The sequence below is a fragment of the Mustela nigripes genome, chromosome 4, assembly GCF_022355385.1.
Source record: "Mustela nigripes isolate SB6536 chromosome 4, MUSNIG.SB6536, whole genome shotgun sequence".
Lineage (NCBI taxonomy): Eukaryota > Metazoa > Chordata > Mammalia > Carnivora > Mustelidae > Mustela > Mustela nigripes.
In genome coordinates, this window is record NC_081560.1 from 22761099 (window position 1) to 22770352 (window position 9254).

Here is a 9254-nt window from a genome sequence, read left to right on the forward strand (position 1 = left end):
CCTCCTCTCTCTCTCTCTGCCTGCCTCTCTGCCTACTTGTGATCTCTCTCTGTCAAATAAATAAATAAAATCTTTTAAAAAAAAAATCTTAAAAAAAAAAAAAGAAGGGGCAACTTTTAGGATGCCTGGGTGGCTCAATTGGCTAAGCATCTGCCTTCAGCTCAGGTCATGATCCCAGGGTTCTGGGATCGAGTCCTGTATCAGGTTCCCCACTGAGCAGGGAGCCTACTTCTCCCTCTCCCTCTGCCTACTTGTGCTTTCTCTCTCTCTCTCTGTCAAATAAATAAATAAATAAAGTCTTTAGAAAGAAAAAAGGAAGAAGAAGAAGGGACAACTTTCTATTCTAGAAGTTTGTCCACTCTGAGTTTGGGTCCCAGGCCAGTGCTTTCTGCCACTCACCTTGTCCCACCCTACTCCCCAGAACAAGGTGGAGAATGTCCCTGTGAGCAGGAACCAACCGAGTTCCCTCAACTTGGAAGTCAGTTTAATTCTTGGAAGGGAAGGTTTGGAATGGTTAGATCCAGCTCTGGATTATCTTTAAGGGATCAGATGCTGTGGTGTTATGGGGCGCCTGAGTGGCTCAGTGGGTTAAGCCTCTGCCTTCGGCTAGATCATGGTCTCAGTGTCCTGGGATCGGCCCATGTCTGGCTCTCTGCTCAGCAGGGAGCCTGCTTCCTCTCCTCTCTCTGCCTGCCTTTCTACCTGCTTGTGATCTCTCTCTCTCTCTCTCTCTGTCAAATAAATAAAATCTTAAAAAAAAAAAACAAACAAACAGATGCTGTAGTGTTTGCTGGCCTGTATGGGTGTTGACATGCAAGTGTAGAAAAATGAGGAAGGAGTCTGCACTGATATAGAACATGACGGCCATGTTCAAGTAATAATGTGAATGAGCAAATAATATAAGCAAGGTTAGAGTCTCTTGTGAGTTCGAATTCCGAAACAACATTGGAAAAGCAGGACTACCTCAGGCATGGTCCCTCTCCCTTTCCCACAGCCTGGGGGCTGAGTCTTGGAGTTAGAGAGAAAGAACCAATGCTCTTCCAATCCCTCATCTATGCTGTCTGGCTCTTCCAGGTCTGCGCCTAAACTTGTTGCTTAGAAATGTGGCCACCTTAGTCGTCTTCCATTCCGTCATCTTGTCCTTTTCTGCTCCCTGATGCTGATTTGGAGGACGACACAGTAACGGCCATGGCAAATCCGTGGGAGAGGAGAAGCACGAGAAACCTGTGAGTTCCCATCAGAAAGACTGGAAGGCTCATGGAGACCATAGAGAGATTTATTTGTTTATTTTAGGGCGAGAGAGTGAGAGAGAGCGTGTGCACGGACGTGTGGAGGGGCAGAGGGGCAAGGAGAGACTCTGGAGCAGACTTCCCAATGAGCACAGAGCTCCCTGCGGGGCTCGATCCCATGACCTGAGCCAAAATCAACAGTCAGAGGCTTAATGACTGAGCCACTCAGGCACCTCCTTGTGGAGACTATGTAAAAGGAGGTGTCACTGAAAAGAAAGGAGGAGGGAGGGGAAGGCTAGGGCTGAGGCTGAAGGAAATCCGCTAACCAGCAAAGCACATTCCAAGGTCATCCCAGCATCTCTCACTGAGTAAATTATCATAACTGAGTGAATCTAGACAGAACTTGTCCAGCAACAACACTGGAGCAGCCAAGATGACTTTGTTCCTATCTCCACTCCTCTTATAATAAAGGAACTTTATCATCATGTCTAGGCTTCTAAACCTTACCACTCTTTTCCAGCTTCTTCCCCCAGAACTGGATTTGCGCTTACGTGGGCTACAGAGAAGGTTCTTTGACTCACATACTGAGCAGCAAAGTCACAACCACCGCACCAAAAGGACAGAGTGGCTCTGGGTCAGCTCTGCTTTATGCAAAACTAAAATATGGAAATCCAGATTTTGCCCAAAATGATTGGGCAAATGAGCCTGATGTAAATGAGATTACGTTTTTGTTTAATTTTTGCTCTTCAGAAACATCCCTGCAGGATTTCTTCAGCTTTTTTTCTGGTTCTGGTTTTTGTTTTTTTTTTTTTTAAAGATTGTCTTTGGTATAAAATTATATAATCACCTTACAAAAAATTGGGGAGAAAAAACTGAAAAAAAAAAAGAAAACAATCATATGTGACTATCTTCTTAATGCATCTCTCTCCTGCTAGCATTTGGAAGATTTCTTCCCCATCTTTTCTCCTATACACATTTTTTACCCTTCTAAACATTAAAGGTTTGTTTTATTTTAAAATTTTAAAAAATAAAAGTAATTCCATCTGATGAAAGGGATAAAATAAAAAGTGACAGCCTCTCCCTCTACCCTTTTTTTTTTTTTTAAGATTTTATTTATTTGACAGAGAGAGATCACAAGTAGGCAGAGAGGCAGGCAGAGAGAGAGGAAGGGAAGCAGGCTCCCCGCTGAGCAGAGACCCTGACGCGGGACTCGATCCCGGGACTCTGAAATCATGACCTGAGCCGAAGGCAGCGGCTTAACCCACTGAGCCACCCAGGTGCCCTCCCTCTACCCTTATCCCCAGTGATCCCTGTTATGTCTTACAATCTTTCCAGAAAATAGCTTTTTATATAAGGTGTGTGCCGGGGAGGGGGGTTGACATGTGAGGTGAGGAGCTGGGGGCAGGCAGTACATGTGTTCCTGTTGGGAATATGGACACACCAACCATGTGAGCACCCCTTTCCCTGAATTCAGAATCATAAAATGTGTAATGGGGAAGCTGCCAGGGATGGCGTTTCTGGCCATGTAAAAAACACATGATAGGAGAGCTCGAGAGAGAGCCCTGGTGTTAATTCTGCATCTAGTTCTTTCTAAGGTTGAACTATGACCTTGGCCATCCTATGGTTTAGTGGTTTAACTCTTCCCAGAGTTTATGACCAAGAAATTCCCTTTCTGCTAAAATGTATTTGAATTGGGTAGATACCATGTGTCAACAAAATTAGCACAGCCATCATATGTATTTTTCTCTCTGGACAATCCTCATGTCTATATTTTCAAAGGATAAACAATAGCAACAAACAGCAAGAAGAGAAAATGGATAAATTAGAGATACTTCAAAATAAAAAAAAATTGTGTTTTAAAAGACATCATCAAGGGGCATCTGGGTGGCTTAGCTGGTTAAGCTTCTGACTGATTTGGCTCAGATCATGATCTCGGGGTCATGGGACTGAGCCCCCGTTCAGGCTCCATGCTCAGTGGGGAATCTGCTGGAGATTCTCTCTCTCTTCTTCTTGCACCGCCCCTCCCCACGCTTTCTCTCTCTCATATAAATAAAGCTTAACAACAAAAAAAGATACCATCAAGAAAATAAAAAGATAACCCAAGAATGGGAGAGAAATTTTCTGCAAATCATACACGTGATAAGGGACTTGTATCTAGAATATATAAAGTATTCTTAAGTAATTGCAAGGACCTATTTAGAAACTGTCCCTGCTCCCCTTCCCCCAGGGGATTTACTTGGAGACAAGTCCTGGAAACCAGCTTCAGGTAACAAAGCCCAGATACAAAGGTGGGCCAGGTCAGGTGGAGACATCCGATCAGTGGGGGGATGCATACTGTCTCCCTGGTTACCAAGGAGTATGGGCCCCGCCCTTTGAGCGCCAATCCCAATCAAGGTGTAATAGGCTGGTTCAAATGTCTACTAGGGTAAATTGTAACTCAGTTGGTCACCTAGCATCATTGTGGAATTTCCTGTGTGTGTTACAATCTCATTGGCCACCTGTGCGTGGCCAGGCCCGACCGCATGGCCTTTGCCCTTAAAAGCTAGTCTGCGAAACAGAGAAGGGTCGCCCTCTCTTGTAAGAGGTGGGTCCCTGAACGTTTGGTTAGATTCTTGATGCTTGGCGCGAAATAAAGCTTTGCTTGACCTTCGCTTTGTGTCAGTCTCGCTCCTTTAATTACGGACCCATTATTGGGGCATAACATAATAAAATGACAAAAAACCCAATTTACATATGGGCAAAGGATTTGAGAAGAAGACATACAAAGGGCCAAGGGGCACATGAAAAGATGTTCCATATAAGTAGCTATCAAGGGGGCACCTGGGTGGCTCAGTGGGTTAAGCCGCTGCCTTCAGCTCAGGTCATGATCCCAGGCTCCTGGGATCCAGTCCCACATTGGGCTCTCTGCTCAGCAGGGAGCCTGCTTCCTCCTCTCTCTCTGCTTGCCTCTCTGCCTACATATAATCTCTCTCTGTCAAATAAATAAATAAAATCTTTAAAAAAAAAAAAGTAGCTATCAAGGAAACACAAGTCAAAACCATGAGATCTCACTTCACATTCACTGGGATGATGGCATCAAAAAGACAAAATGTGTTGGTGAAGATGTAGAGAAGCTGCAACATTCCTATACTCTTTTTGGGAATGTAAACTGATTCAGTTGCTTAGGAAAACAGTTTGGCAGTTCCTCCAAAGTCTGAACACAGAGTTACCATATGACCCAGCAATTCCACTCCTAGTTATTTGACCAAGAGAAATGAAAACATGTCCACACAAACACTTGTACACCTTGGGGCGCCTGGGTGGCTCAGTAGGTTGAGCCTCTGCCTTCAGCTCAGGTCATGATCTCAGGGTCCTGGGATCGAGCCCCGCATTAGGCTCTCTGCTCAGCAGGGAGCCTGCTCCCCACCCACCCTGCCTGCCTCTCTGCCTACTTGTGATCTCTCTGTTAAATAAATAAATAAAATCTTAAAAAACAAACAAACAAACTTGTACATGCATGTTCATGGCAGCATTATTCAGAATAGCCAAAAAGTAGAAAGAACTCAAGAGTCCATCAACTGATGAGTAGATAAGCCAAATGTGGTATATCCATATATAGTGAAATTCTATTCAGCAATAACAAGAAGTGAAGTATTGAAATGTGCGCAGTTCGGCTTCACTGAATGCCTTATGTTAAGTGAAAGAAGTCAGTCACAAAGGATCACATAGTGTATGATTCCATTAGCATGAAATGTCTCGAATAGTCAAATCCATGGAGAGAAAAAGTACATTTGCCTAGGGATAGGAGATTGGGGAAAAACAAGGAATGACTGGGGGTCATAATGGGGGTGATGCAAATGTTCTAAAATTGTGCTGATAGTTGCAAAACGCTGTGATTATACTAAAAACCACTGACTTGGACACATTACTTTTTTGTTGTTGTTGTTAAGTAAAAACTCGAATTCAAGACTCGAAGATCAAGAGTCACATGCTCCACTGACTGAGCCAGCCAGGCACCCCAACTTGGACACTTTAAATGGATGAATAGTATCCTATGTTAATTATGATAAAAACATATTTTTATTTATTTATTTTTTAAAAGGTTATTTATTTATTTATTAGAGAGAGCGATCACAAGTAGGTAGAGGGGCAGGCAGAGAGAGAGGGGGAAGCAGGCTCCCTGCTGAGCAGAGAGTCCGATGTGGGGCTCGATCCCAGGACCCTAAGATCATGACCTGAGCCGAAGGCAGAGGCTTAACCTACTGAACCACCCAGATGCCCTCAAAACATATTTTTAAAAATAGCCTACTGAGGGACGCTCAGTCAGTAGGGCCACTGCCTTTGGCTCAGGTTGGGATCCCAGGGTCCTGGGACTGAGTCACGCATCAGGCTCCTTGCTCGGCAGGGAGCCTGCTTCTCTATCTGCCTCTGTCTGCCACTCTGCCTGCTTGTGCACTCTCTCTCTTTCTCTGACAAATAAATAAATAAATAAAATCTTTTTAAAAAATGGCCTATGGAGTGGATGTGTCAATGGGATTATTTATATAGGGTCAGGTAAAAACTATTTCTCTATAATTATATAGTACCCTTTGTTACATATCATTTAACAAATATTTTCTGGGCATCAGATGTGTTGGGAATATAAAAAAGCAGAAGACATTTCATGGCCCAACCAAGGAGGCAGCATCCATACATGGAAGGTAAGTGAATGTGCAAAGCAACACATAATATGTGTTACTGGTTTTAGAGGCAGGCTGGCTGTCATGATCTATGTAACTCAGGAAGGCTTTGCTGAGCAGATTGAAACCACTAAATCTTGAAGGATAAATGGGGCGAAACAAAAGTAGAGCACAGTTGAGTACTTGTTGAGTACTTACCATGATGGGCACTGTTCTAGATACAGTACATAGAGGGTGGGACTTTCAGATGGCAGAATAAAGAGTTAAGTGGACATTCTCTCCAGCAAACTAACAACTTAACTGGTAAAAATTATAAATCAAAACAAACACAATAATTTAAAAGCCCTGGAAATTGTTCTAAGGACATAGAGTAAATGGAGATGTAATATACAAGGAAACCTAAATCTTGGGAAGAAATGCCATGACCCATTATTCCCTTGCCCCTTCTCCACCACCACCTGGCCTTTGTTATAGAAGTTCTACCCAAGAGCTTTATTCTTAGCAAGAAGTTTCCTCCCAGGTCCCAGTCTGTGGCTATAGTTTCATCGTGGGAGAGGCAGATGGCTGAGGTTTCTCCTGCCCCTAGTCTTCTGCTGCAGAAACTCTGTTATAGGCATGGAGAGCTGAGAATACTGGGGCCCCATCACTTCACCCCTCCCTCAAGCCAGTTTTGGAGTGGGGGTCCTGTGCAGGGAAGAAGAAGTAGAGAAGATTAGTGGCTTCCATTCCCCTCTCTCCCCTCTCTCAAAGCAGGGTGTCGCTCTAGGAAAAATGGGTCCCACACCCAGCTCTGATGGACAAGGATTCTGTCCAGAAGGAAAGGCAATCCATAAGAATAAAGAGGTCTAGGGCGCCTGGGTGGCTCAGTGGGTTAAGCCGCTGCCTTCGGCTCAGGTCATGATCTCAGGGTCCTGGGATCGAGTCCCGCATTGGGCTCTCTGCTCAGCAGGGAGCCTGCTTCCTCCTCTTTCTCTCTCTCTCTCTGCCTGCCTCTCTGCCTACTTGTGATCTCTCTCTGTCAAATAAATAAATAAAATCTTTAAAAAAAAAAAAAAGAATAAAGAGGTCTAGAGCTCTGGCTGAGACCCCAATTTATTGGAACAAGGCCTGGAAACCTCTGCTTTAACGTGTTATGGAAAACATCAGAGATCTTGATGTAAAGCAATTAAGAAGAGACTGGTAGCTCCATGATATCAGCAAAATGGCAGAGCAATTAAAAATTTAGTATGGAACTGGGGAAAGAGAAAGCCAAGAAGGATCCTCTTGAAAGTCCACTCAATTCTAGGGTTTAGGAATGTTATACACAATTGCCTGCCTGCACTCAATCGTGGGCAGCAAGACCAGGGCATGGGGTAGACTTGAAAATGTATGTTCCTCATACTATATCCAGGCCTGTTCACACAGGGCCCCTTATGAAACAAGGGGCTTAAACACAATCTCTGACCAAATGATGACTGAGCAATAAGCTATTCTGACTAGGGGCAACTCCTGGGAAATCAGACTTCAGAGAAAAATTGCTCATTCCTGGCAGTTGGGACATGCCTGACACGTGGGCATGGCCAAGGCTGTAGCCTCTCAGGAGTGATCAGGAGGGAACATGCAAGATACTAGGCCCTGAACAGACATGGGGAGAACAAAAACAAAAACAAAAACAAGCCTACCAGAACTGTGACTACAGCCTCCAAGCCAAACACACGTTCAACAATAAGATGTGAAAATGAAACTGGCTAAGGAACCTTAAGCACAACCTGTGACCAGTAAGTACATTATGCCACCCAGGGTGACCTGTAGGTAGCCAAGCTAAAGGATAAAAATAAAGGGTGAATATCTGAGCAGAGACATTAAAGCCTGCATGCCACAAGGGAAATAGGCTGCAAAATTAGTTCGGCCAAGTCATTAAACAAATAAACAAATGACAAAGCAAATAACAATAGCACAACATTCTGGGTGGGAAATCAACATCTATAGTTGCTACAATATATTATCTAAAATGTCTACTTCTCAATTAAAAAAAAAATGAGGGCGCCTGGGTGGCTTAGTGGGTTAAGCCGCTGCCTTCGGCTCAGGTCATGATCTCAGGGTCCTGAGATGGAGGCCCACGTCAGGCTCTCTGCTCAGCAGGGAGCCTGCTTCCTCCTCTCTCTCTGCCTGCTTGTGATCTCTCTCTGTCAAATAAATAAATAAAATCTTTAAAAAAAAAAAATGAGACATACAAAGAAAAAAACAACAAAAAACAAAAACAGGGAGAAAAGCAGGTAATAGAAACTGCCATGAGAGGATTAGATGATGTACTTAACCAACAAAAACTCTAAAACATTTATTATAAATATATTCAAAAAACTAGAGAAAGGGACGCCTGGGTGGCTCAGCTGGGTAAGTGTCTGCCTTTGGCTCAGGTCATGATCCCAGAGTCCTGGGAAGGAGCTCCACATCAGGCTCCCTGTTCAGTGGGGCATTGGCTCTTCCCTCCTCCTCTGACCCTCCCCCCTGTTCATGCTCTTGATCGCTCTCTCAAATGAATAAATACATGCATACATAAATATCTTTTTCTTAAAAATCCTAGGAAAAAAACACGTTTACATTTAAAGAAAGACATGATGACAAAGTCTCATCAAATAGTTAATATTAATAGAGATAGAAATCATAAGAATCAACGGAAATTCTGGAGTTGAAAAGAACAATAGCCAAAAGCAAAAATACGCAAGAGGGACTCAACAGTAGATCTGATCTATCAGAAGTAAGAATCAATGAACTTGCAGATAGATCAGTAGAGATTATGGAATTTAGAAAAAAGAGTGAAAAAATGAATAGAACCTTAGAGAAATGTAGTGCACCAACATATGTATAAAGGCAATATCAGAAGAGGTGAGACAAAAAATAAAAATAGCCAAAGAAATAAAGAGTGAAAACTTCCCAAATTTAATGAAAAGCGCTAATCTACCCATCCAAGGTGTGGCCTGGTTTCTATCTTGTTGCTTTCGGTAAAATGCAAAAGGAAGGAGATAAATTGAAAAAGGAACCATTAAACAAAAAGGAGCCAGAGCTTGATGATTTAGTCCACCCATGTTGCAAAAGATAAGAGAACATGCTCTAGAAGAAACACCAACAATACCTAGACAACCATTTGCTAAGGAGATTAGTCATGACTTACAGAGCTGATCAGCCATCTCAGATGAAACCAATGAATAGAGACAGGGTTTTACAAAAAGACTCCATGGTGAACAATGGGGTCTAATGGCATGAATCTTCTTGACATTACAGAAGACCAACAAGGTTCTTGAAAATTTTATACCAGCAGAAACACTGCCAGCCTGGACTGAAAGGGACAGGGATGAGATGATGGGGGAAGAATGAATCTGAGGGCAGG